At 37.3% G+C, this 25,033-nt stretch overlaps 10 non-coding genes and 25 pseudogenes across 10 annotated transcripts; all 35 read left to right on the top strand.

The window, feature by feature from the left end:
- Positions 1 to 157: 157 nt before the first annotated feature.
- On the top strand, positions 158 to 275 carry LOC121221671 (5S ribosomal RNA). Its single transcript, XR_005919058.1, has one exon. It is a non-coding gene; the product is annotated as a 5S ribosomal RNA (ribosomal RNA).
- A 640-nt stretch (positions 276 to 915) lies between these two features.
- Positions 916 to 1,033, top strand: LOC121221851 (uncharacterized; annotated as a pseudogene).
- Positions 1,034 to 2,595: 1,562 nt separating this feature from the next.
- LOC121221340 (5S ribosomal RNA) lies at positions 2,596 to 2,714 on the top strand. The gene has a single exon (XR_005918748.1). It is a non-coding gene; the product is annotated as a 5S ribosomal RNA (ribosomal RNA).
- A 680-nt stretch (positions 2,715 to 3,394) lies between these two features.
- On the top strand, positions 3,395 to 3,512 carry LOC121221887 (uncharacterized; annotated as a pseudogene).
- A 565-nt stretch (positions 3,513 to 4,077) lies between these two features.
- Positions 4,078 to 4,196, top strand: LOC121221300 (uncharacterized; annotated as a pseudogene).
- A 182-nt stretch (positions 4,197 to 4,378) lies between these two features.
- LOC121221329 (5S ribosomal RNA) lies at positions 4,379 to 4,497 on the top strand. The gene has a single exon (XR_005918745.1). It is a non-coding gene; the product is annotated as a 5S ribosomal RNA (ribosomal RNA).
- Positions 4,498 to 5,935: 1,438 nt separating this feature from the next.
- On the top strand, positions 5,936 to 6,054 carry LOC121221845 (uncharacterized; annotated as a pseudogene).
- A 349-nt stretch (positions 6,055 to 6,403) lies between these two features.
- LOC121221296 (uncharacterized) lies at positions 6,404 to 6,522 on the top strand (annotated as a pseudogene).
- A 183-nt stretch (positions 6,523 to 6,705) lies between these two features.
- Positions 6,706 to 6,825, top strand: LOC121221283 (uncharacterized; annotated as a pseudogene).
- Positions 6,826 to 6,987: 162 nt separating this feature from the next.
- LOC121221261 (uncharacterized) lies at positions 6,988 to 7,106 on the top strand (annotated as a pseudogene).
- Positions 7,107 to 7,268: 162 nt separating this feature from the next.
- LOC121221725 (5S ribosomal RNA) lies at positions 7,269 to 7,387 on the top strand. Its single transcript, XR_005919112.1, has one exon. It is a non-coding gene; the product is annotated as a 5S ribosomal RNA (ribosomal RNA).
- An 887-nt stretch (positions 7,388 to 8,274) lies between these two features.
- Positions 8,275 to 8,393, top strand: LOC121221386 (5S ribosomal RNA). Its single transcript, XR_005918778.1, has one exon. It is a non-coding gene; the product is annotated as a 5S ribosomal RNA (ribosomal RNA).
- An 821-nt stretch (positions 8,394 to 9,214) lies between these two features.
- LOC121221384 (5S ribosomal RNA) lies at positions 9,215 to 9,333 on the top strand. Its single transcript, XR_005918776.1, has one exon. It is a non-coding gene; the product is annotated as a 5S ribosomal RNA (ribosomal RNA).
- A 680-nt stretch (positions 9,334 to 10,013) lies between these two features.
- Positions 10,014 to 10,132, top strand: LOC121221301 (uncharacterized; annotated as a pseudogene).
- A 184-nt stretch (positions 10,133 to 10,316) lies between these two features.
- On the top strand, positions 10,317 to 10,435 carry LOC121221598 (5S ribosomal RNA). Its single transcript, XR_005918985.1, has one exon. It is a non-coding gene; the product is annotated as a 5S ribosomal RNA (ribosomal RNA).
- Positions 10,436 to 10,811: 376 nt separating this feature from the next.
- LOC121221347 (uncharacterized) lies at positions 10,812 to 10,930 on the top strand (annotated as a pseudogene).
- A 388-nt stretch (positions 10,931 to 11,318) lies between these two features.
- On the top strand, positions 11,319 to 11,436 carry LOC121221755 (uncharacterized; annotated as a pseudogene).
- A 378-nt stretch (positions 11,437 to 11,814) lies between these two features.
- On the top strand, positions 11,815 to 11,933 carry LOC121221210 (uncharacterized; annotated as a pseudogene).
- A 481-nt stretch (positions 11,934 to 12,414) lies between these two features.
- On the top strand, positions 12,415 to 12,533 carry LOC121221802 (uncharacterized; annotated as a pseudogene).
- A 572-nt stretch (positions 12,534 to 13,105) lies between these two features.
- LOC121221201 (uncharacterized) lies at positions 13,106 to 13,224 on the top strand (annotated as a pseudogene).
- A 484-nt stretch (positions 13,225 to 13,708) lies between these two features.
- On the top strand, positions 13,709 to 13,827 carry LOC121221804 (uncharacterized; annotated as a pseudogene).
- Positions 13,828 to 14,204: 377 nt separating this feature from the next.
- On the top strand, positions 14,205 to 14,323 carry LOC121221929 (uncharacterized; annotated as a pseudogene).
- Positions 14,324 to 14,810: 487 nt separating this feature from the next.
- LOC121221948 (uncharacterized) lies at positions 14,811 to 14,929 on the top strand (annotated as a pseudogene).
- Positions 14,930 to 15,304: 375 nt separating this feature from the next.
- On the top strand, positions 15,305 to 15,423 carry LOC121221999 (uncharacterized; annotated as a pseudogene).
- A 483-nt stretch (positions 15,424 to 15,906) lies between these two features.
- LOC121221746 (uncharacterized) lies at positions 15,907 to 16,025 on the top strand (annotated as a pseudogene).
- A 376-nt stretch (positions 16,026 to 16,401) lies between these two features.
- LOC121221968 (uncharacterized) lies at positions 16,402 to 16,520 on the top strand (annotated as a pseudogene).
- Positions 16,521 to 17,003: 483 nt separating this feature from the next.
- Positions 17,004 to 17,122, top strand: LOC121221206 (5S ribosomal RNA). Its single transcript, XR_005918733.1, has one exon. It is a non-coding gene; the product is annotated as a 5S ribosomal RNA (ribosomal RNA).
- A 374-nt stretch (positions 17,123 to 17,496) lies between these two features.
- Positions 17,497 to 17,615, top strand: LOC121221964 (uncharacterized; annotated as a pseudogene).
- A 483-nt stretch (positions 17,616 to 18,098) lies between these two features.
- LOC121221994 (5S ribosomal RNA) lies at positions 18,099 to 18,217 on the top strand. Its single transcript, XR_005919153.1, has one exon. It is a non-coding gene; the product is annotated as a 5S ribosomal RNA (ribosomal RNA).
- Positions 18,218 to 18,892: 675 nt separating this feature from the next.
- Positions 18,893 to 19,011, top strand: LOC121221355 (uncharacterized; annotated as a pseudogene).
- A 184-nt stretch (positions 19,012 to 19,195) lies between these two features.
- On the top strand, positions 19,196 to 19,314 carry LOC121221620 (5S ribosomal RNA). Its single transcript, XR_005919007.1, has one exon. It is a non-coding gene; the product is annotated as a 5S ribosomal RNA (ribosomal RNA).
- A 2,878-nt stretch (positions 19,315 to 22,192) lies between these two features.
- On the top strand, positions 22,193 to 22,310 carry LOC121221876 (uncharacterized; annotated as a pseudogene).
- Positions 22,311 to 22,480: 170 nt separating this feature from the next.
- Positions 22,481 to 22,597, top strand: LOC121221227 (uncharacterized; annotated as a pseudogene).
- A 481-nt stretch (positions 22,598 to 23,078) lies between these two features.
- Positions 23,079 to 23,196, top strand: LOC121221316 (uncharacterized; annotated as a pseudogene).
- Positions 23,197 to 23,377: 181 nt separating this feature from the next.
- On the top strand, positions 23,378 to 23,495 carry LOC121221963 (uncharacterized; annotated as a pseudogene).
- The last annotated feature ends 1,538 nt before the right edge of the window (positions 23,496 to 25,033 follow it).

Raw genomic sequence — 25,033 nt, 5'->3', positions numbered from 1 at the left:
TAATTTTTTTATTAAATTTTAAACGTGGTGTAACTATATTTATTTGCGTTTTCGAAATAAATAATTTCAACCGTTATTATGTCGAATATGCATTCATGTTCGAGGCGCAAGTGCGATAAGGGGTAGCCTTTATATAAATAGATTGCGCAGAGTTGATGGGCACGATCATACCAGCGCTAATGCACCGGATCCCATCAGAACTCCGCAGTTAAGTGTGCTTGGGCGAGTTAGTACCAGGTTGGGAGACCTCCAGGGAAGTCCTCGTGTTGCACCCCTCCCGTTTTATTTCATATAAAGTTGTTTTTCGTTGCATTTTCTACATGTGGTGTAACTAATTACTTATTTTCATTTTGGGAAATAAATACTTTAAAATATTATTTGCCCGAATTTGCGCAAGTAGTACTTGGATTGGCGACCTCCTAGGAAGTCCTCGTGTTGCACCCCTCCCATTTTACTTCATATAATTTTTTTTTAGTTAAAGTTTCTCTACGTGCTGTAACTAATTATTATTTGCATTTTGCGAAATAAATAATTTGAAATGTTATTTGGTCGAATTTGCATTCAAATTCGAGTGCAAGTGCGATAGGGGCAGCCTTATATAAATAGATTGCGTAAGAGTTGACGGGTGTGACAATACCAGCAGTAATGCATAGATCCATCAGAACTCTGTAGTTTAGCGTGCTTGCGGGAAGTAGTACTATGATGGGTGACCTTCTAGGAGTCATCTTTTTCACCTTTCTAATTTTATTTCATATAAGTTTTTTTAATTACATTTTCTAAACGTGGTGTAACTAATTAGTTATTTGCGTTTTTCGAAATAATAATTTCAACGTTATTATGTCGAATATGCATTCATATTCGAGCGCAAGTGGGATAAGGGTAGCCTTTATATAAATAGATTGCGCAAGAGTTGACGGGCACGATCATACCAGCGCTATGCACCGGATCCCAGCAGAACTCCGCAGTTAAGTGTGCTTGCACGAGGTTAGTACTAGGTTGGGAGACCTCCAGGGAAGTCCTCGTGTTGCACCCCTCCCGTTTATTTCATATAAAGTTGTTTTTCGTTGCATTTTCTACATGTGGTGTAACTAATTACTTATTTTCATTTTGCGAAATAAATAATTTAAATATTATTTGGCCGAATTTGCGCGAGAGTAGCTAAGCGTTCTTCGCCGAGAGTAGTACTTGGATTGGTGACCTCTTGGGAAGTCCTCGTGTTGCACCCCTCCCATTTTACTTTGTATAATTTTTTAGTAGAATTTTCTAAACGTGGTGTAACTAATTACTTATTTGCATTTTGCGAAATAAATAATTTGAAACGTTATTTGGGTTGAATTTGCATTCAAATTTGAGGCGCAAGTGCAATAGGGGGCAGCCTTTATATAAATAGATTGCGTAAGATTTGACAGGTGTGATCATACCAGTAGTAATGCACAAGATCCATCAGAACTCCGTAGTTAAGAGTGCTTGTGGGATAGCAGTACTATGACGGGTGACCTTCCGGGAAGACCTCGGGTTGCACCTCTCCAATTTTATTTCATAAAAAGTTTTTTTTAGTTAAAGTTTCTAAATGTGGTGTAACTAATTAGTTATTTTGCGAAATAAATAATTGCAAACGTTATTTGGTGGAATTTGCATTCAAATTCGAGGCGAAAGTGTGATAAGGGGCAACCTTTATATAATAGATTGCGTAAGAGTTGACGGGTGTGACAATACCAGCTGTAATGTATAGGATCCCATCAGAACTCTATAGTTTAGCGTGCTTGCGGGAAAGTAGTACCATGATGGGTGACCTTCTGGGAAGTCATCGTTTTGCACCTTTCTAATTTTATTTCATATAATTTTTTTAATTAAATTTTCTAAACGTGGTGTAACTAATTAGTTATTTGCGTTTTTCGAAATAAATAATTTCAACCGTTATTATGTCGAATATGCATTCATATTCGAGGCGCAAGTGCGATAAGGGGTAGCCTTATATAAATAGATTGCGTAAGATTTGACAGGTGTGATCATACCAGTAGTAATGCACAAGATCCATCAGAACTCCGTAGTTAAGCGTGCTTATGGATAGCAGTACTATGATGGTGACCTTCCGGAAACCTCGGGTTGCACCTCTCCAATTTTATTTCATAAAAAGTTTTTTTAGTTAAAGTTTCTAAATGTGGTGTAACTAATTTGTTATTTGCGTTTTGCGAAATAAATAATTTCAAACGTTATTTGGTCGAATTTGCATTCAAATTCGAGGCGAAAGTGTGATAAGGGGCAGCCTTTATATAAATAGATTGCATAAGAGTTGACGGGTGTGACAATATCAGCAGTAATGCATAGGATCCATTAGAACCTGTAGTTTAGCATGCTTGCGGGATAGTAGTACTATGATGGTGACCTTCTGGGACGTCCTCGTTTTACACCTTTCTAATTTTATTTATATAAGTTTTTTAAATTAAATTTTCTAAACGTGGTGTAACTAATTAGTTATTTGCGTTTTTCGAAATAAATAATTTCAACCGTTATTATGTCGAATATGCATTCATATTCGAGGCGCAAGTGCGATAAGGGGTAGCCTTTATATAAATAGATTACGCAAGAGTTGACGGGCACGATCATACCAGCGCTAATGCACCGGATCCCATCAGAACTCCGCAGTTAAGTGTGCTTGGGCGAGGTTAGTACTAGGTTGGGAGACCTCCAGGGAAGTCCTCGTGTTGCACCCCTCCCGTTTTATTTCATATAAAGTTGTTTTTCGTTGCATTTTCTACATGTGGTGTAAGTAATTACTTACTTTCATTTTGGGAAATAAATAATTTAAAATATTATTTGCTCGAATTTGCGCGAGAGTAGCTAAGCGTGCTTGGGCGAGAGTAGTACTTGGATTGGTGACCTCCTGGGAAGTCCTCTTGTTGCACCCCTCCCATTTTACTTCATATAATGTTTTTTTAGTTAAAGTTTCTCAACGTGGTGTAACTAATTAGTTATTTTCATTTTACGAAATAAATAATTTGAAATGTTATTTGGTCGAATTTGCATTCAAATTCGAGGCGCAAGTGCGATAGGCGCAGCCTTTATATAAATAGACTGCGTAAGAGTTGACGGGTGTGATCATACCAGCAGTAATGCATAGGATCCCATCAGAACCCCGTAGTTAAGCGTGGTTGCGAGATAGTAGCACTATGATGGGTGACCTTCCGGGAAGTCCTCGTGTTGCACATCTTCAATTTTATTTCATAAAATGTTTTTTTTAGTTAAATTTTCTAAACGTGGTGTAACTAATTAGTTATTTGCATTTTTCGAAATAAATAATTTCAACCGTTATTATGTCGAATTTGCATTCATATTCGAAGCGCAAGTGCGATAAGGGGCAGCCTTTATATAAACAGATTGTGCAAGAGTTGAGGGGCACGATTATACAAGTGCTAATGCACCAGATCCCATCAGAACTCCGCAGTTAAGTGTGCTTGGCGAGATTAGTACTAGGTTGGGAGACTTCGAGGGAAGTGCTCGTGTTGCACCCCTCCCGTTTTATTTCATATAAAGTTGTTTTTCGTTGCATTTTCTACATGTGGTGTAACTAATTACTTATTTTCATTTTGCGAAATAAATAATTTAAAATATTATTTGGCCGAATTTGCGCGAGAGTAGCTAAGCGTTCTTCGCCGAGAGTAGTACTTGGATTGGTGACCTCTTGGAAGTCCTCGTGTTGCACCCCTCCCATTTTACTTTGTATAATTTTTTAGTAGAATTTCTAAACGTGGTGTAACTAATTACTTATTTTCATTTTGCAAATAAATAATTTAAATATTATTTGGCCGAATTTACGCGAGAGTAGCTAAGCGTTCTTCGTCGAGAGTAGTACTTGGATTGGTGACCTCCTGGGAAGTCCTCGTGTTGCACCCCTCCCATTTTACTTCATATAATGTTCTTTTTAGTAGAATTTTCTAAATGTGGTTTAACTAATTACTTATTTGCATTTGCGAAATAAATAATTTGAAACGTTATTTGGTTGAATTTGCATTTAAATTTGAGGCGCAAGTGCAATAGGGGGCAGCCTTTATATAAATAGATTGCGTAAGATTTGACAGGTGTGACAATACCAGCAGTAATGCATAGGATCCCATCAGAACTCTGTAGTTTAGCGTGCTTGCGGGAAAGTAGTACTATGATGGGTGACCTTCTGGGAAGTCATCGTTTTGCACCTTTCTAATTTTATTTCATATAAAATTTTTTTAATTAAATTTTCTAAACATGGTGTAACTAATTAGTTATTTGCGTTTTTCGAAATAAATAATTTCAACCGTTATTATGTCGAATATGCATCCATATTCGAGGCGCAAGTGCGATAAGGGGTAGCCTTTATATAATAGATTGCGCAAGAGTTGACGGGCACGATCATACCAGCGCTAATGCACCGGATCCCATCAGAACTCCGCAGTTAAGTGTGCTTGGGCGAGGTTAGTACTAGGTTGGGAGACCTCCAGGGAAGTCCTCGTGTTGCACCCCTCCCGTTTTTTTTCATATAAAGTTGTTTTTTGTTGCATTTTCTACATGTGGTGTAACTAATTGCTTATTTTCATTTTGGGAAATAAATAATTTAAAATATTATTTGCCCGAATTTGCGCGAGAGTAGTACTTGGATTGGTGACCTCCTAGGAAGTCCTCTTGTTGCACCCCTCCCGTTTTACTTCATATAATGTTTTTTTAGTTAAGGAAAAAAAATAGATTTTTTTTTAGTTTTCCTAGTAGGACTAGGAAAATAGTTAGAAGGCCTACATGTATAGCTTGGCCAACCACCCTTAGACAGATTATACTTGAAGAATACATTGAAATCAGATTTGTTTTGTTGAGTGAAAATTCTCTTTGAGTTCTCCAAGAATTTTCTCTTGAGTTTCTTTAGAAGGAGTTTTAACAATCTTTTTCATTGTGTGAGTCATCTTTAGCCTTTTTCTTGCCATTGTTCCTCTTTGGAGGGGAGATTAGAGGCGTTGAAGGGAGTAGTGAAATCTTTCTTGCTGTTCGTTCTTCTTTATTAATTTCTCCTTGTGTAGATTTATTGATTAACATGGGATTAATTGTTCTTGTTACGTTTCAGCCTTTCCAAACTTCAAGATCTGATTCGACTTCGTTCCTAGGCATCAAGAAACGTTCTTCATTCATAATTTCAAGATTTCTTACCACCCAAGTATTTCTTATTCTATTCGATTTGGGTTTCTTGATCTGACAAGTTTAGTTCTTTGTTTTCCATTTTCGTTGCAGCCAATTTGTTTATAGATCTCGTAGGAATTTCCCGTGACTTGAAGAGTCGATCTTGGTACGCGCGCATCCTCTATCAGAAGTCCTCGTCTTGCACCCCTCCCGTTTTATTTCATATAAATTTGTTTTTCGTTGCATTTTCTACACGTGGTGTAACTAATTAGTTATTTTCATTTTGCGAAATAAATAATTTAAAAGGTTATTTGGCCGAATTTGCGCGAGAGTAGCTAAGCGTGCTTGGGCAAGAGTAGTACTTGGATTGGCGACCTCCTGGGAAGTCCTCGTGTTGCACCCCTCCCATTTTACTTCATGTAATGTTTTTTAGTACAATTTTCTAAACGTGGTGTAACTAATTACTTATTTTCATTTTGCGAAATAAATAATTTGAAACGTTATTTGGTTGAATTTGCATTCAAATTTGAGGCGCATGTGCAATAGGGGGCAGCCTTTATATAAATAGATTGCGTAAGATTTGACAGGTGTGATCATACCAGTAGTAATGCACAAGATCCCATCAGGGATAGTAGTATTATGATGGGTGACCTTCTGGGAAGACCTAGATTGCGCAAGAGTTGACGGGTACGATCATATAATAGATTGCGCAAGATTTTCTACACGTGGTGTAACTAATTAATTTTATTTCATATAAGGGGCAGCTTTTATATAAATAGATTGCGCAAGAGTTGACGGGTACGATCATACCAGCGCTAATGCACTGGATCCCATCAAAACTACGCAGTTAAGTGTGCTTGGGCAATATTAGTACTAGGTTGGGTGACCTCCAGGGAAGTCCTCGTGTTGCACCCCTCCCGTTGCATTTTCTACACGTGGTGTAATTAATTACTTTTTTCATTTTAAGCAATAATTAATTGAAAACATTATTTGGCCGAATTTGCGCGAGAGTAACTAAGCATGCTTAGGCGAGAGTAGTACTTGGATTGGTGACCTCCTGGGAAGTCCTCGTCTTCCACCCCTCCCATTATACTTCATATAATGTTTTTTAGTAGAAATTTCTAAACGTGGTGTAACTAATTAGTTATTTGTATTTTGCGATATAAATAATTTGCAACGTTATTTGATCAAATTTGCATTCAAATTCGAGGCGAAAGTGCGATAGGAGGTAGCCTTTATATAAATAGATAGCGTAAGAGGTGACGGGTGTGATCATACCAGTAGTAATACACAGGATCCCATCAGAACTCCGTAGTTAAGCGTGCTTGCGGGATAGTAGCACTATGATGGGTTACCTTTCGGGAAGTCCTCGTGTTGCAGCTCTCCAATTTTATTTCATAAAATGTCTTTTTTAGTTAAGGTTTCTAAACGTGGTGTAACTAATTAGTTATTTGCGTTTTGCGAAATAAATAATTTCAAACGTTATTTGGTCGAATTTGCATTCAAATTCGAGACGCAAGTACGATAGGGGCAGCCTTTATATAAATAGATTGTGTAAGAGTTGACATGTGTGATCATACCAGCAGTAATGCACAGGATCCCATCAGAACTCCGTAGTTAAGCGTGCTTGTGAGATAGTAGTACAAGGATGGGTGACCTTCTTGGGAGGTCCTCGTGTTGCAACCTTCCAATTTTATTTCATATAAAGTTTTTTTTAGTTGAATTTTCTACAGGTGGTGAAACTAATTAGTAATTTGCGTTTTGCTTTATTTGGTCGAATTTGCATTCAAATTCGCGCAAGTGCGATAAATAGCAGCCTTTATATAAATAAATTGCGCAAGAGTTAATGGGTGCGACCATACCAACACTAATGTACCGGATCATATCAAAACTCCACAGTTAAGCATGCTTGGGCAAGAGTCGTACTAGGACGGCTGACCTCCTGTAAACGCCTCGTGTTGCACCCCTCCATTTTATTTCATATAAAGTTTTTTAGTTGATTTTTCTAAACGTGGTGTAACTAATTAGTTATTTGCGTTTTGCGTTATTTGGTCGAATTTGCATTCAAATTCGAGCCGCAAGTGTGATAAAGGGTAGCCTTTATATTAATAGATTGCGCAAGAGTTGATGGGCTCGATCATACCAGCGCTAATGTACCGGATCCCATCAGAACTCCGCAGTTAAGTGTACTTGGGCGAGATTAGTACTAGGTTGGGTGACCTCCAGGGAAGTCCTCGTATAGCACCCCTCCTGTTTTATTTCATATAAACTTTTTTTTCCGTTGCATTTTCTACACGTGGTGTAACTAATTACTTATTTTCATTTTACGAAATAAATAATTTAAAACATTATTTGGCCGAATTTGCACTAGAGTAGTTAAGCGTGCTTGGGCGAGAGTAGTACTAGGATTGGTGGCCTCCTGGGAAGTCCTCGTGTTGCACCCCTCCCATTTTACTTTATATAATGTTTTTTACTAGAATTTTCTAAATGTGGTTTAGTTAATTAGTTATTTTCATTTTGCGAAATAAATAATTTGAAACATTATTTGGACGAATTTGCATTCAAATTCAAGGCACAAGTGCGATAGGAGGTAGGGTTTATATAAATAGTATTATGATAGGTGACCTTCTGGGAAGACCTCGGGTTGCACCTCTAAAATTTTATTTCATAAAAAGTTTTTTTAGTTAAAGTTTCTAAATGTGGTGTAACTAATTCGTTATTTGCGTTATGCGAAATAAATAATTTCAAACGTTATTTGGTCGAATTTACATTCAAATTCGAGGCGAAAGTATGATAAGGGGCAGCTTTTATATAAATAGATCGCGTAAGAGTTGACGGGTGTGACAATACCAGCACTAATGCATAGGATCCATCAGAATTCTGTAGTTTAGCGTGCTTGCGGGATAGTAGTACTATGATGGGTGACCTTCTGGGAAGTCCTCGTTTTGCACCTTTCTAATTTTATTTCATATAAAGTTTTTAAATTAAATTATCTAACATGGTGTAACTAATTAGTTATTTGCGTTTTTCGAAATAAATAATTTCAACCGTTATTATGTTGAATTTGCATTCATATTCGAGGCGCAAGTGCGATAAGCGGCAGCCTTTATATAAATAGATTGCGCAAGAGTTGACGGGCACGATCATACCAGCGCTAATGCACCGGATCCCATCAGAACTCCGCAGTTAAGTGTGCTTGGGCGAGATTAGTACTAGGTTGGGAGACCTCCAGGGAAGTCCTCGTGTTGCACCCCTCCCGTTTTATTTCATATAAAGTTGTTTTCGTTGCATTTTCTACATGTGGTGTAACTAATTACTTATTTTCATTTAGCGAAATAAATAATTTAAAATATTATTTGGCCGAATTTGCGCGAGAGTAGCTAAGCGTGCTTGGGCGAGAGTAGTACTTGGATTGGTGACCTCCTGGGAAGTCCTCGTGTTGCACCCCTCCCATTTTACTTCATATAATGTTTTTTTTAGTAGAATTTTCAAAAAGTTGTGTAACTAATTACTTATTTGCATTTTGCGAAATAAATAATTTGAAGTACAATGATGGGTGACCTTCTGGGAAGACCTCGGGTTGCACCTCTCAAATTTTTTTCCATAAAAAGTTTTTTTTAGTTAAAGTTTCTAAATGTGGTGTAACTAATTCGTTATTTGCGTTATGCGAAATAAATAATTTCAAACGTTATTTGGTCGAATTTGCATTCAAATTCGAGGCGAAAGTATGATAAGGGGCAGCTTTCATATAAATAGATCGCGTAAGAGTTGACGGGTGTGACAATACCAGCACTAATGCATAGGATCCCATCAGGATTCTGTAGTTTAGCGTGCTTGCGGGATAGTAGTACTATGATGGGTGACCTTCTGGGAAGTCCTCGTTTTGCACCTTTCTAATTTTATTTCATATAAAGTTTTTTAAATTAAATTATCTAAACATGGTGTAACTAATTAGTTATTTGCGTTTTTCGAAATAAATAATTTCAACCGTTATGATGTTGAATTTGCATTCATATTCGAGGCGCAAGTGCGATAAGCGGCAGCCTTTATATAAATAGATTGCGCAAGAGTTGACGGGCACGATCATACCAGCGCTAATGCACCGGATCCCATCAGAACTCCGCAGTTAAGTGTGCTTGGGCGAGATTAGTACTAGGTTGGGAGACCTCCAGGGAAGTCCTCGTGTTGCACCCCTCCCGTTTTATTTCATATAAAGTTGTTTTTCGTTGCATTTTCTACATGTGGTGTAACTAATTACTTATTTTCATTTAGCGAAATAAATAATTTAAAATATTATTTGGCCGAATTTGCGCGAGAGTAGCTAAGCGTGCTTGGGCGAGAGTAGTACTTGGATTGGTGACCTCCTGGGAAGTCCTCGTGTTGCACCTCTCCCATTTTACTTCATATAATGTTTTTTTAGTAGAATTTTCAAAAAGTGGTGTAACTAATTACTTATTTGCATTTTGCGAAATAAATAATTTGAAACATTATTTGGTTGAATTTGCATTCAAATTTGAGGCGCAAATGCAATAGGGGGCAGCCTTTATATAAATAGATTGCGTAAGATTTGACAGTTGTGATCATCCCAGCAGTAATGCGCAAGATCACATCAGAACTCCGTAGTTAAGCGTGCTTGTGGGATAGCAGTACAATGATAGGTGACCTTCTGGGAAGACCTCGGGTTGCACCTCTCAAATTTTATTTCATAAAAAGTTTTTTTTAGTTAAAGTTTCTAACTGTGGTGTAACTAATTCGTTATTTGCGTTATGCGAAATAAATAATTTCAAATGTTATTTGTTCGAATTTGCATTCAAATTCGAGGCGAAGTCTGATAAGGGGCAGCTTTTATATAAATAGATTGCGTGAGAGTTGACGGGTGTGACAATACCAGCACTGATGCATAGGATCCCATCAGAACTCTGTAGTTTAGCGTGCTTGCGGGATAGTAGTACTATGATGGGTGACCTTCGGGGAAGTCCTCGTTTTGCACCTTTCTAGTTTTATTTCATATAAAGTTTTTTTTAATTAAATTTTCTAAACGTGGTGTAACTAATTAGTTATTTGCATTTTTTGAAATAAATAATTTCAATCGTTATTATGTCGAATTTGCATTCATATTCGAGGCACAAGTGTGATAAGCTGCAGGCTTTATATAAATAGATTGCGCAAGAGTTGACGGGCACGATCATACCAGCGCTAATGCACCGGATCCCATCAGAACTCCGCAGTTAAGTGTGCTTGGGTGAGATTAGTACTTGGTTGGGAGACCTCCAGGGAAGTCCTCGTGTTGCACCCCTCCCTTTTTATTTCATATAAAGTTGTTTTTGTTGCATTTTCTACATATGGTGTAACTAATTACTTATTTTCATTTTGCGAAATAAATAATTTAAAATATTATTTGGCCGAATTTGCGCGAGAGTAGCTAAGCGTGCTTGGGCGAGAGTAGTACTATGATTGGTGACCTCTTGGGAAGTCCTCGTGTTGCACCCCTCCCATTTTACTTCATATAATGTTTTTTTAGTAGAATTTTCTAAATGTGGTGTAACTAATTACTTATTTGCATTTTGCGAAATAAATAATTTGAAATGTTACTTGGTTGAATTTGCATTCAAATTTGAGGCGCAAGTGCAATAGGGGCAGCCTTTATATAAATAGAGTGCGTAAGATTTGACAGGTGTGATCATACCAGTAGTAATGCACAAGATCCCATTAGAACTCCGTAGTTAGGCGTGCTTGTGGGGTAGTAGTACTATGAAGGGTGACCTTCCGAGAAAACCTTGGGTCGCACCTCTCAATTGTATTTCATAAAAAGTTTTTTTTAGTTGAAGTTTCTAAATGTGGTGTAACTAATTAGTTATTTGCGTTTTGCGAAATAAATAATTTCAAACGTTATTTGGTCGAATTTGCATTCAAATTCGAGGCAAAAGTGTGATAAGGGGTAGCTTTTATATAAATAGATTGCGTAAGAGTTGACGGGTGTGACAATACCAGCAGTAATGCATAGGATCCCATCAGAACTCTGTAGTTTAGCGTGCTTGCAGGATAGTAGTACTCTATAGTTATTTGCGTTTTTCGAAATAAATAATTTCACCTGTTATTATGTTAGATTTGAATTCATATTCGAGGCGCAAGTGCGATAAGGGGCAGCCTTTATATAAATAGATTGCGCAAGAGTTGACGGGCACGATCATACCAGCGCTAATGCACCGGATTCCATCAGAACTCCGCAGTTAAGTGTGCTTGGGCGAGATTTGTACTAGGTTGGGAGACCTCCAGGAAGTCCTCGTGTTGCACCCCTCCCATTTTATTTCATATAAAGTTGTTTTTCGTTGCATTTTCTACATGTGGTGTAACTAATTACTTATTTTGATTTTGCGAAATAAATAATTTAAATATTATTTGGCCGAATTTGCGCGAGAGTAGCTAAGCGTGCTTGGGCGAGAGTAGTACTTGGATTGGTGACCTCAAGGGAAGTCCTCGTGTTGCACCCCTCCCATTTTACTTCATATAATGTTTTTTTTAGTAGAATTTTCTAAACGTGGTGTAACTAATTACTTATTCGCATTTTGCGAAATAAATAATTTGAAACGTTATTTGGTTGAATTTGCATTCAAATTTGAGGCACAAGTGTAATAGGGGGCAGCCTTTATATAAATTGATTGCGTAAGATTTGACAGGTGTTATCATACCAGTAGTAATGCACAAGATCCCATCAGAACTCCGTAATTAAGCGTGCTTGTGGGATAGTAGTACTATGATGGGTGACCTTCCGGGAAGTCCTCGTGTTGCACCTCTCAAATTTATTTCATAAAAAGTTTTTTTAGTTAAAGTTTCTAAATTTGCTGTAACTAATTAGTTATTTGCGTTTTGCGACATAAATAATTTGAAACGTTATTTGGTCGAATTTGCATTCAAATTTGAGGCGAAAGTGTGATAAGGGCAGCTTTTATATAAATAGATTGCGTAAGAGTTGACGGGTGTGACAATACTAGCAGTAATGCATAGGATCCTATCAGACCTCTGTAGTTTAGCGTGCTTGCGGGATAGTAGTACTATGATGGGTGATCTTCTGGGAAGTCCTCGTTCTTCACCTTTCTAATTTTATTTCATATAAAGTTTTTTTAATTAAATTTTCTAAACGTGGCGTAACTAATTAGTTATTTGCGTTTTTCGAAATAAATAATTTCACCTGTTATTATGTCAGATTTGCATTCATATTCGAGGCGCAAGTACGATAAGGGCAGCCTTTATATAATTCGATTGCGCAAGATTTGACGGCACGATCATACCAGCGCTAATGCACCGGAGTCCATCAGAACTCCGCAGTTAAGTGTGCTTGGGCGAGATTAGTACTAGGTTGGGAGACCTCCACGGAAGTCCTCGTGTTGCACCCCTCCCGTTTTATTTCATATAAAGTTGTTCTTCGTTGCATTTTCTACATGTGGTGTAACTAATTACTTATTTTCATTTTACGAAATAAATAATTTAAAATATTATTTGGCCGAATTTGTGCGAGAGTAGCTAAGCGTGCTTGGGCGAGAGTAGTACTATGATTGGTGACCTCCTGGGAAGTCCTCGTGTTGCACCCCTCCCGTTTTATTTCATATAAAGTTGTTCTTCGTTGCATTTTCTACATGTGGTGTAACTAATTACTTATTTTCATTTTGCGAAATAAAAATTTAAAATATTATTTCGCCGAATTTGTGCGAGAGTAGCTAAGCGTGCTTGGGCGAGAGTAGTACTATGATTGGTGACCTCTTGGGAAGTCCTCGTGTTGCACCCCTCCCATTTTACTTCATATAATGTTTTTTTAGTAGTATTTTCTAAACGTGGTGTAACTAATTACTTATTTGCATTTTGCGAAATAAATAATTTGAAACGTTATTTGGTTGAATTTGCATTCAAATTTGAGGCGCAAGTGCAATAGGGGGCAGCCTTTATATAAATAGATTGCGTAAGATTTGACAGGTGTGATCATACCAGTAGTAATGCACAAGATCCCATCAGAACTCCGTAGTTAAGCGTGCTTGTGGGATAGAAGTACTATGATGGGTGACCTTCCGGGAAAACCTCGGGTTGCCCCTCTCAAATTTTATTTCTTAAAAAGTTTTTTTAGTTAAAGTTTCTAAATGTGGTGTAACTAATTAGTCATTTGCGTTTTGCGAAATAAATAATTTCAAACGTTATTTGGTCGAATTTGCATTCAAATTCGAGGCGAAAGTGTGATAAGGGGCAGCTTTTATATAAATAGATTCCGTAAGAGTTGACGGCTGTGACAATACCAGCAGTATGCATAGGATCCCATTAGAACTCTGTAGTTTAGCGTGCTTGCGGGAAAGTAGTACTATGATGGGTGACCTTCTGGGAAGTCCTCATTTTTCACCTTCCTAATTTTATTTCATATAAAGTTTTTTTTAATTAAATTTTCTAAACGTGGTGTAACTAATTAGTTATTTGTGTTTTTCGAAATTAATAATTTCAACTGTTATTATGTCGGATTTTCATTCATATTCGAGGGACAAGTGCGATAAGGGCAGCCTTTATGTAAATAGATTGCGCAAGAGTTGACGGCTACGATCATACCAGCACTAATGCACCGGATCCCATCAGAACTCCGCAGTTAAGTGTGGTTGGGCGAGATTTGTACTAAGTTGGGAGACCTCCAGGGAAGTCCTCCTGTTGCACCCCTCCCGTTTTATTTCATATAAAGTTGTTTTTCGTTGTATTGTCTACATGTGGTGTAACTAATTACTTATTTTCATTTTGCGCAATAAATAATTTAAAATATTATTTGGCCGGATTGCGCGAGAGTAGCTAAGCGTGCTTGGGCGAGAGTGGTACTTGGATTGGTGACCTCAAGGGAAGTCCTCGTGTTGCACCCCTCCCATTTTACTTCATATAATGTTTTTTTAGTAGAATTTTCTAAACGTGGTGTAACTAATTACTTATTTGCATTTTGCGAAATAAATAATTTGAAACGTTATTTGGTTGAATTTGCATTCAAATTTGAGGCACAAGTGTAATTGGGGGCAGCCTGTATATAAATAGATTGCGTAAGATTTGATAGGTGTGATCATACCTGTAGTAATGCACAAGATCCCATTAGAACTCCGTAGTTAAGCGTGCTTGTGAGATAGTAGTACTATGATGGGTGACCTTTCGGGAAGTCCTCGTTTTGCACCTCTCAAATTTTATTTCTTAAGAAGTTTTTTTAGTTAAAGTTTCTAAATGTGGTGTAACTAATTAGTTATTTGCGTTTTGCGAAATAAATAATTTCAAACGTTATTTGGTCGAATTTGCATTCAAATTCGAGGCGAAAGTGTGATAAGGGGCAGCCTTTATATAAATAGACTGCGTAAGAGTTGACGGGTGTGACAATACCAGCAGTAATGCATAGGATCCCATCAGAACTCTGAAGTTTAGCATGCTTGCATGATAGTAGTACTATTATGGGTGACCTTCTAGGACATCCTCGTTTTGTACCTTTCTAATTTTATTTTATATAAAGTTTTTTTTAAATTAAATTTTCTAAACGTGGTGTAACTAAATAGTTATTTGCGTTTTTCGAAATAAATAATTTCAACCGTTATTATGTCGAATTTGCATTCATATTCGAGGCGCAAGTGCGATAAGGGGTAGCCTTTATATAAACAGATTGCGCAAGAATTGACGGGCACAATCATACCAGCGATAATGCACCGGATCCCATCAGAACTCCGCAGTTAAGTGTGCTTGGGAAGGATTAGTACTAGGTTGCGAGACCTCCAGGGAAGTCCTCGTGTTGCACCACTCCCGTTTTATTTCATATAAAGTTGTTTTTCGTTGCATTTTCTACATGTGGTGTAACTAATTACTTATTTTCATTTTGCGAAATAAATAACTTAAAATATGATTTGGCCGAATTTGCGCGAGAGTAGCTAAGCGTGCTTGGCGAGAGTAGTACTATGATTGGTGACCTCCTGGGAAGTCCTCGTGTTGCACCCCTCCCATTTTACTTCATATAATGTTTTTTAGTAGAATTTTCTAACATGGTGTAACTAATTACTTATTTGCATTTTGCGAAATAAATAATTTAAAACGTTATTTGGTTGAATTTGCATTCAAATTTGAGGCGCAAGTGCAATAGGAGGCGGCCTTTATATAAATAGATTACGTAAGATTTGGCAGGTGTGATCATACCAGTAGTAATGCACAAGATCCCATCAGAACTCCGTAGTTAAGCGTGCTTGTGGGATAGAAGTACTATGATGGGTGACCTTCCGGGAAAACCTCGGGTTGCCCCTCTCAAATTTTATTTCATAAAAAGTTTTTTTAGTTAAAGTTTCTAAATGTGGTGTAACTAATTAGTTATTTGCGTTTTGCGAAATAAATAATTTCAAACGTTATTTGGTCGAATTTGCATTCAAATTCGAGACGAAAGTGTGATAATGGGCAGCTTTTATATAAATAGATTCCGTAAGAGTTGACGGCTGTGACAATACCAGCAGTAATGCATAGGATCCCATTAGAACTCTGTAGTTTAGCGTGCTTGCGGGATAGTAGTACTATGATGGGTGACCTTCTAGGAAGTCCCATTTTTCACCTTCCTAATTTTATTCATATAAAGTTTTTTTAATTAAAATTTCTAAACGTGGTGTAACTAATTAGTTATTTGCATTTTCCGAAATAAATAATTTCAACTGTTATTATGTCGGATTTGCATTCATATTCGAGGCGCAAGTGCGATAAGGGGTAGCCTTTATATAAATAGATTGCGCAAGAGTTGACGGGCACGATCATGCCAGCGCTAATGCACCGGATCCCATCAGAACTCCGCAGTTAAGTGTGCTTGGGAGAGATTTGTACTAGGTTGGGAGACCTCCAGGGAAGTCCTCGTGTTGCACCCCTCCCGTTTTATTTCATATAAAGTTGTTTTTCGTTGCATTTTCTACATGTGGTGTAACTAATTACTTATTTTCATTTTGCGAAATAAATAATATAAAATATTATTTGGCCGAATTTGCGCGAGAGTAGCTAAGCGTGCTTGGGCGAGAGTAGTACTTGGATTGGTGACCTCAAGGGAAGTCCTCGTGTTGCACCCCTCCCATTTTACTTCATATAATGTTTTTTTAGTAGAATTTTCTAAGCGTGGTGTAACTAATTACTTATTTTCATTTGCGAAATAAATAATTTGAAACGTTATTTGGTTGAATTTGCATTCAAATTTGAGGCACAAGTGTAATAGGGGCAGCCTTTATATAAATAGATTGCGTAAGATTTGACAGGTGTGATCATACCAGTAGTAATGCACAGGATCCCATCAGAACTCCGTAGTTAAGCGTGCTTGTGGGATAGAAGTACAATGATGGGTGACCTTCTGGGAAGACCTCGGGTTTCACCTCTCAAATTTTTTTTCATAAAAAGTTTTTTTAGTTAAAGTTCTAAATGTGGTGTAACTAATTCGTTATTTGCGTTATGCGAAATAAATAATTTCAAACGTTATTTGCTCGAATTGGCATTCAAATTCGAGGCGAAAGTCTGATAAGGGGCAGCTTTTATATAAATAGATTGCGTAAGAGTTGACGGGTGTGACAATACCAGCACTAATGCATAGAATCCCATCAGAACTCTGTAGTTTAGCGTGCTTGTGGATAGTAGTACTATGATGGGTGACCTTCTGGAAATCCTCGTTTTGCACCTTTCTAATTTTATTTCATATAAAGTTTTTTTTAATTAAATTTTCTAAACGTGGTGTAACTAATTAGTTATTTGCATTTTTTGAAATAAATAATTTCAACCGTTATTATGTCGAATTTGCATTCATATTCGAGGCGTAAGTGTGATAAGCGGCAGGCTTTATATAAATAGATTGCGCAAGAGTTGACGGGCACGATCATACCAGCACTAATGCACCGGATCCCATCAGAACTCCGCAGTTAAGTGTGCTTGGGCGAGGTTAGTACTAGGTTGGGAGACCTCCAGGGAAGTCCTCGTGTTGCACCCCTCCCGTTTTATTTCATATAAAGTTGTTTTTCGTTGCATTTTCTACATGTGGTGTAACTAATTACTTATTTCATTTTGCGAAATAAATAATTTAAAATATTCTTTGGCCGAATTTGCGCGAGAGTAGCTAAGCGTGCTTGGGCGAGAGTAGTACTTGGATTGGTGACCTCAAGGGAAGTCCTCGTGTTGCACCCCTCCCATTTTACTTCATATAATGTTTTTTAGTAGAATTTTCTAAGCGTGGTGTAACTAATTACTTATTTTCATTTTGCGAAATAAATAATTTGAAACGTTATTTGGTTGAATTTGCATTCAAATTTGAGGCACAAGTGTAATAGGGCAGCCTTTATATAAATAGATTGCGTAAGATTTGACAGGTGTGATCATACCAGTAGTAATGCACAAGATCCCATCAGAACTCCGTAGTTAAGCGTGCTTGTGGGATAGAAGTACAATGATGGGTGACCTTCTGGGAAGACCTCGGGTTGCACCTCTCAAATTTTTTTCCATAAAAAGTTTTTTTTAGTTAAAGTTCTAAATGTGGTGTAACTAATTCGTTATTTGCGTTATGCGAAATAAATAATTTCAAACGTTATTTGCTCGAATTGGCATTCAATTCGAGGCGAAAGTCTGATAAGGGGCAGCTTTATATAAATAGATTGCGTAAGAGTTGACGGGTGTGACAATACCAGCACTAATGCATAGAATCCCATCAGAACTCTGTAGTTTAGCGTGCTTGCGGGATAGTAGTACTATGATGGGTGACCTTCTGGGAAATCCTCGTTTGCACCTTTCTAATTTTATTTCATATAAAGTTTTTTTTAATTAAATTTTCTAAACGTGGTGTAACTAATTAGTTATTTGCATTTTTTGAAATAAATAATTTCAACCGTTATTATGTCGAATTTGCATTCATATTCGAGGCGTAAGTGTGATAAGCGGCAGGCTTTATATAAATAGATTGCGCAAGAGTTGACGGGCACGATCATACCAGCACTAATGCACCGGATCCCATCAGAACTCCGCAGTTAAGTGTGCTTGGGCGAGGTTAGTACTAGGTTGGGAGACCTCCAGGGAAGTCCTCGTGTTGCACCCCTCCCAGTTTATTTCATATAAAGTTGTTTTTCGTTGCATTTTCTACATGTGGTGTAACTAATTACTTATTTTCATTTTGCGAAATAAATAATTTAAAATATTATTTGGCCGAATTTGCGCGAGAGTAGCTAAGCGTGCTTGGGCGAGAGTAGTACTTGGATTGGTGACCTCAAGGGAAGTCCTCGTGTTGCACCCTCCCATTTTACTTCATATAATGTTTTTTAGTAGAATTTTCTAAGCGTGGTGTAACTAATTACTTATTTTCATTTTGCGAAATAAATAATTTGAAACGTTATTTGGTTGAATTTGCATTCAAATTTGAGGCACAAGTGTAATAGGGGCAGCCTTTATATAAATAGATTGCGTAAGATTTGACAGGTGTGATCATACCAGTAGTAATGCACAAGATCCATCAGAACTCCGTAGTTAAGCGTGCTTGTGGGATAGAAGTATAATGATGGGTGACCTTCTGGGAAGACCACGGGTTGCACCTCTCAAATTTTTTCCATAAAAAGTTTTTTTTAGTTAAAGTTTCTAAATGTGGTGTAACTAATTCGTTATTTGCGTTATGCGAAATAAATAATTTCAAACGTTATTTGCTCGAATTGGCATTCAAATTCGAGGCGAAAGTCTGATAAGGTGCAGCTTTATATAAATAGATTGCGTAAGAGTTGACGGGTGTGACAATACCAGCACTAATGCATAGAATCCCATCAGAACTCTGTAGTTTAGCGTGCTTGCGGGATAGTAGTACTATGATGGGTGACCTTCTGGGAAATCCTCGTTTTGCACCTTTCTAATTTTATTTCATATAAAGTTTTTTTTAATTAAATTTTCTAAACATTGTGTAACTAATTAGTTATTTGCATTTTTTGAAATAAATAATTTCAACCGTTATTATGTCGAATTTGCATTCATATTCGAGGCGTAAGTGTGATAAGCGGCAGGCTTTATATAAATAGATTGCGCAAGAGTTGACGGGCACGATCATACCAGCACTAATGCACCGGATCCCATCAGAACTCCGCAGTTAAGTGTGCTTGGGCGAGATTAGTACTAGGTTGGGAGACCTCCAGGGAAGTCCTCCTGTTGCACCCCTCCCGTTTTATTTCATATAAAGTTGTTTTTCGTTGCATTTTCTACATGTGGTGTAACTAATTACTTATTTTCATTTTGCGAAATAAATCATTTAAAATATTATTTGGCCGAATTTGCGCGAGAGTAGCTAAGCGTGCTTGGGCGAGAGTAGTACTATGATTGGTGACCTCAAGGGAAGTCCTCGTGTTGCACCCCTCCCATTTTACTTCATATAATGTTTTATTTAGTTAAAGTTCTAAACGTGGTGTAACTAATTAGTTATTTGCATTTTGCGAATTAAATAATTTGAAATGTTATTTGATCGAATTTGCATTCAAATTCGAGGCGCAAGTGCGATGGGGGCAGCATTTATATAAATAGATTGCGTAAGAGTTGACAGGTATAATCATACCAGTAGTAATGCATAGGATCCCATTATAACCCCGTAGTTAAGCGTTGTTGCGGGATACTAGTACTATGATGGGTGACCTTCCGGGAAGTCCTCTTGTTACACCTCTTCAATTTTATTTCATAAAATGTTTTTTTAGTTAAATTTTCGAAACATGGTGTAACTAACTAGTTATTGCATTTGCGAAATAAATAATTTCAAACGTTATTTGGTCGAATTTGCATTCAAATTCGAGGCGAAAGTTTGATAAGGAGCAGCCTTTATATGAATAGATTGCATAAGAGTTGACGGGTGTGACAATACAAGCAGTAAAGCATAGGATCCCAGTAGAACTCTGTAGTTAAGCGTGCTTGCGGGATAGTAGTACTATGATGGGTGACCTTCTGCGAAGTCTTCGTTTTGCACCTCTCCAATTTTATTTCACATAAACTTTATTTTTAGTTGCATTTCTACACATGATGTAACTAATTAGTTATTTGTGTTTTGCGAAATGAAAAATTAGAAATGTTATTTGGTCGAATTTGCATTCAAATTCGAGGCACAAGTGCGATAGGGGCAGCCTTTATATAAATAGATTACGTAAGAGTTGACGGGTGTGATCATACCAGCAGTAATGCATAGGTTCCCGTCAGAACCCCGTACTTAAGCGTGCTTGCAGGATAGTAGTACTATTATGGGTGACCTTCTGGGAAGTCCTCGTGTTGCACCTCTTCAATTTATTTTATATAAATTTTTTTAGTTAAATTTTCTAAACGTGGTGTAACTAATTAGTTATTTGCGTTTTGGGAAAGAAATAATTTCAAACGTTATTTGGCCGAATTTGCATTCAAATTCAAGGTGCAAGTATGATAAGGGGCAGCCTTATATAAATAGATTGCGCAGGAGTTGACGGGTACGATCATACCAGCGCTAATGCACCGGATCCCATCAAAACTCCTCAATTAAGCGTGCTTGGGCGAGAGTAGTACTAGGTTGGGTGACCTCTAGGGAAGTTGATATGAGTCACAAAGGCCTTGGATGCGTATACGTAGGAAAAAGAAAATCAAGATTCACTTTCTTGTTTTCAAGAAAATCAAGAAACTGAATCTTGGTCCAATTTTGCTGTTTTGTTCGATTTCAAGAATCAAGAAAATCAAGATTTTAAATCTTGGAAATCTTGGTCCAAGAAACCGAATCTTGCAACTAAGGCGCATTTGATCTCAATTACGAGCATTAACAAGCCAATTTCGGGAGAGAACGGATTACAAGCCCAAGTTCTTGAAGACAAGGCCCAATAAGATGTTCCAAGCCCAATCAAGAAATTTAAATTAAACTTAGTTTAAAATCAGGCCATATTGTCAAAGTGGCCCTATTTGTTAAGTTTTAATTCTTTAAATACTTAGTTTTCATTTTTAGATTTTATGAATAAATTTCTATGTAAAAATTCAGTCCAAGAGGCCCATTTAAAGTCCTTGGCTGAATTTCCCCTTTAAAGAAAAAAAAATAGATTTTTTTAGTTTTCCTATTAGGACTAGGAAAATAGTTAGAAGGCCTATATGTATAGCTTGGCCAGCCACCCTTAGACAGATTATACTTGAAGAATACATTGAAATCAAATTTTTTTGTTGAGTGAAAATTCTCATTGAGTTCTCCAAGAATTTTCTCTTGAGTTTTCTTTAGAAGGAGTTTTAACAATCGTTTTGATTGTGGGAGCCATCTTTAGCCTTTTTCTTGCCATTTTTCTTCATTGGAGGGAGATTAGAGCCGTTTGAAGGGAGTAGTGAAATCCTTCTTGCTGTTCGTTCTTCTTTATTAATTTCTGCTTGTGTTGATTTATTGATTAACATGGGATTAATTGTTCTTGTTACGTTTCAGCCTTTCCAAATTTCAAGATCTGATTCGACTTCGTTCTTAGGCATCAAGAAACGTTTTCATTCATAATTTCCAGATTTCTTGCCACCCAAGTATTCTTATTCTATTCGATTTGGTTTCTTGATCTAACAAGTTTAGTTCTCTGTTTTCCATTTTCGTTGCAGCTAATTTGTTTATAGATCTCGTAGGACTTTCTCGTGACTTGACGACTCGATCTTGGTACACGCGCATTCCTCTATCAGAAGTCCTCGTCTTGCACCTATTCCATTTTATTTCATATAAATTTATTTTTCGTTTCATTTTCTACACGTGGTGTAACTAATTAGTTATTTTCATTTTGGGAAATAAATAATTTAAAACGTTAGTTGGCCGAATTTGCGCAAGAGTAGCTAAACGTGCTTGGGCGAGAGGAGTACTAGGAATTGTGAACTCCTAGGAAGTCCTCGAGTTGCACCCCTCCTATTTTACTTCATATAAGGTTTTTTTAGTAGAATTTTCTAAATGTGGTGTAACTAATTAGTTATTTGCGTTTTGCGAGATAAATAATTTCAAACATTATTTTGTCGAATTTGCATTCAAATTCGAGGCGCAAGTGCGATAGAAGCAGCCTTTATATAAATAGATTGCATAAGAGTTGACGGGTGTGATCATACCAGCAGTAATGCACCGGATCCCATTAGAACTCCGAAGTTAATCATGCTTGTGAGATAGTAGTACGAGGATGGTGACCTCCTAGGAAGACCTCGTGTTGCACCCCTCCCGTTTTATTTTGTATAAATTTTTTTAGTTGCATTTTATACACTAATTAGTTATTTTCATTTTGCGAAATATATAACTGAAACGTTATTTGGTCAAATTTGCATTCAAATTCGAGGCGCAAGTGCGGTAAGGGGCAGCCCTTATAATATAGATTACGCAAGAGTTGATGGGTGCGATCATACAGCTCTAATGCACCGGATCCCATCAGAACTTCGCAGTAAGCGTGCTTGGGCCAGAGTAGTATTAGGATGGATGTCCTCTCAGGAAGTCCTCGCGTTGCACCCTTCTAATTTTATTTCGTATAAATTTTTTTAGTTGCAATTTCTACACGTGGTGTAACATATTAGTTATTTTCGTTTTGCAAAATAAATAATTTGAAACATTATTTTGTCGAATGTGCAGTGAAATTCGAGGCGCACGTGCGATAATGGCCAGCCTTTATATAAATAAATTGCGCAAGAGTTGACGGGTGCGATCATACCAGCACTAATGTACCAAATCCCATCAGAACTCCACAACTAAGCGTATTTGGGTAAGAGTAGTATAATATTGGTGAACTCCTAGGAAGTCCTTGTTTCATCCTACCATTTTATTTCAAATAAAAGTTGATTTTTAGTTGCATTTTCTACACGTGGTGTAACTAATTAGTTATTTGTGTTTGCGAAATAAAAAATTTGGAACGTTATTTGGTCGAATTTGCATTCAAATACGAGGCGCAAGTGCGATAGGGGCAGCCTTTATACAAATAGATTGCGTAAGAGTTGACGGGTGCGATCATACCAATAGTAATGCACAGGATCCCACAGAACTCCGTAGTTAAGCGTGCTTGCGGGATAGTAGTACTATGATGGGTGACCTTCCGGGAAATCCTCGTGTTGCACCTCTCAATTTTATTTCATATAAAGTTTTTTTTAGTTAAATTTTCTAAACATGGTGTAACTAATTAGTTATTTGCGTTTTTCGAAACAAATAATTTCAAATGTTATTTGGTCAATTTGCATTCAATTCGAGGCACAAGTGCGATAAGGGGCAGTTTTTATATAAATAGATTGCGCAAGAGTTGACGGGTACGATCATACCAGCGCTAATGCACTGGATCCCATCAGAACTCCTCAATTAAGTGTGCTTAGGCTAGATTAGTACTAGGTTGGGTGACCTCCAGGAAGTCCTCATGTTGCGCCCCTCCATTTTATTCATAGAAAGTTGTTTTTCATTGTGTTTTCTGCACGTGGTTAACTAATTAGTTATTTTCATTTTGCGAATAAATAATTTAAAACATTATTTGGCCGAATTTGCGCGAGAGTAGCTAAGCGTGCTAGGCGAGAGTAGTACTAGGATTGTGACCTCTTGGAAGTCCTCATGTTGCACCCCTCCCATTTGACTTCATATAATGTTTTCTAGTAGAATTTTCTCACCTGGTGTAACTAATTAGTTATTTGCATTCTGCGAAATAATAATTCGGAACGTTATTTGGTCCAATTTCCATTCAAATTCGAGGCGCAAGTGCGATAGGAGTAGCCTTTATATAAACAGATTGCGTAAGATTGACGGTGTGATCATACAAGCAGTAATGCACGGATCCCATTAGAACTCCTAGTTATCGTGCTTGCGGATATAGTACTATGATGGGTGACCTTCCGGAAATCCTGTGTTCACTCTCCAATTTTATTCATATAAGTTTTTTTTAGTTAATTTCTAACTGGTTAACAATTAGTTATTTGCGTTTTTTCGAAACAAATAATTTCAAATTTATTTGGTCAAATTTGCATTCAAATTCGAGGCGCAAGTGCGATAAGGGGCAGTTTTTATTAAATAATTGCGCAAGAGTTGACGGGTACGACATACCAGCTAATGCACCGATCCATAGAAACTCCTCAGTTAGTGTGCTTAGCTAGATTAGTACTGGTTGGGTGACCTCCAGGGAAGTCCTCATGTTCGCCCCTCCCATTTTATTTTAGAACGTTGTTTTTTCATTGTGTTTTCTCCGTGGTGTAACTAATTAGTTATTTTCATTTGCGAAATAAATAATTTAAAACTTATTTGGCCGGATTTGCGCGAGAGTAGCTAAGCGTGCTAGGGCGAGAGTAGTACTAGATTTGGTGACCTCTGGGAAGTCCTCATGTTGCACCCCTCCCATTTGACTTCATATAATGTTTTGGTTCTAGTAGAATTTTCTCACCGTGGTGTAAACTAATTAGTTATTTTTTGCATCTGCGAATAAATAATTCGAACGTTATTTGGTCAATTTCCATTCAAATTTCGAGGCGCAAGTACGATAGGAGTAGCCTTTATTATCAACAGATTGGCGTAAGAGTTGACGGAGTGTGATCATACAAGCAGTAATGCACCGGATCCCTTAGAGAACTCCGTAGTTAATCGTGCTTGCGGGATAGTACGTACTATGATGGGTGACCTTTCGGGAAATTCGTGTTCCACCTCTCCATATTATATTTGATATAAATTTCTTTTGTATAATTTTCTGAACATGGTGTAACTAATTTAGTTATTTGCGTTTCTTTCGAAACAAATAATTTCAAATTATATTTGTCGAATTTGCCATTCATATCGAGGCGGCAAGTTCGACAAGGGGGCAGCTTTATATAAGAAGATTGCGGCAAGAGTTGGGCGGGTACCGATTCATACCGCCGCTAATGCACCGGATCCCCCAGATCAGAACTCCCTCCAGTTAAAGTGTGCTTAAGATAGTTTATACTAGGTTGG

Source organism: Gossypium hirsutum, chromosome D09 (assembly GCF_007990345.1).
Source record: "Gossypium hirsutum isolate 1008001.06 chromosome D09, Gossypium_hirsutum_v2.1, whole genome shotgun sequence".
In the NCBI taxonomy this organism is placed as follows: Eukaryota; Viridiplantae; Streptophyta; class Magnoliopsida; order Malvales; family Malvaceae; genus Gossypium; species Gossypium hirsutum.
The sequence above is the reverse complement of the archived record's forward strand: the minus strand, read 5'-3'. Positions and strand labels throughout refer to the sequence as shown.